At 34.9% G+C, this 1260-nt stretch overlaps 1 protein-coding gene across 1 annotated transcript in view; it reads right to left on the reverse strand.

Moving 5' to 3' along the window:
- epc2 (enhancer of polycomb homolog 2 (Drosophila)) overlaps positions 1 to 1260 on the reverse strand; it is a 20402-nt gene that overhangs the window by 3889 nt on the left and 15253 nt on the right. The window lies entirely within an intron of this gene.

Consider the following 1260-nt stretch of genomic DNA (forward strand, 5'->3'; position numbering starts at 1 on the left):
GGCTTTAAATAAATGAATAAGATAAACATGTTACTGACTTTTAACGGTAGCATACATGTGTAATAACGATCAACATTGCACTCAGCCATTTAATGTAAATACGTGCAATTGTCCTTGTTAAATGACAACGGGTTCAAGGAATTATGATGTGGCTCAAATTGATTCAAGGTAAACTATTTGCATAAATACACTGATAGGGCAAAACACAATTGAATGCATGAAAATAAGGTTAGGCATTATTGCCAGAAAAACTAAAAACTTGCTCTGCATACAGACTTCGTTCACTACTGAGAGCTGAGTTTTATGCATAGTAGGGCTGCTTGATTATGACAAAAATCATAATCATGATTAATTTGGTCAATATTGTAATCACGATTATTTACCACATTTATTAGTGGGTCATAGGACCAAAATTTTATATGAAAGATTTATTTAAAAGACAGCCAAATTATATATCAAATATATTTTTTCTGTAAATAAGGTTACAATGACATCTACATTTTAGAGAGTGAAATGTTACAATTCTCAATACCACAGCAGAGTACTAAGGTATAGCCTATTTACTTTAATCCAATTTACTGTTACACATTTATTTGCATTCTCACCAGTTTACGTCCATTTATTACATAACCGACGAGGGTTTACGTGAATAATAACTAAGTGCCGTGTTTTGACGTGTGTATTTGACCATTTAGGCGCTAAAAGATGACTTTACAGTGCGTGTTCTGTTCCGTCTCTGAGCACATGCACATAAATCTTCCCAAGGAACAGTGCAAGTTCTCGTTCGTGCTTTTAAAAACATGAATAAATCGTCCCATTTTGCAAAAGTCACGCAACATGATTTTACTGATTTGCATGTGAAATTGGGATTTATGGAGGAGCGAAAACGCACCGCTGAACAATGGGGCGCAATAATTGTTTTATCTTGATTATTGTATTTTCATAACTACTGGAGGCCGAAATCAAAATCGTATTTCGATTAAAGGGTCAGTGCTAGCCTAGGGTTGGGTATCGTTTGGGTTTTTTTCGATACCGGTGCCAAATCGATACTTTTAAAATGGTTCCGGTGCCTGAACCGATACTTATTGAAAAATAAATAAATACAATTCCCCCCAAAAATGATGGATTGGCCATCAGCATATAAACACATGTCTAGTCACAGAAGTAGGAACTTGTGACCCTCCAGGAAATCCCTTATATGGACAAAGGCATCATTATTATAGCTGTAACTAAGTAAACAGAACATATAAACGTTTTGAA

This window comes from Sinocyclocheilus grahami, unplaced genomic scaffold, assembly GCF_001515645.1.
Source record: "Sinocyclocheilus grahami isolate Dianchi unplaced genomic scaffold, SAMN03320097.WGS_v1.1 scaffold547.1, whole genome shotgun sequence".
Taxonomy (NCBI): Eukaryota; Metazoa; Chordata; class Actinopteri; order Cypriniformes; family Cyprinidae; genus Sinocyclocheilus; species Sinocyclocheilus grahami.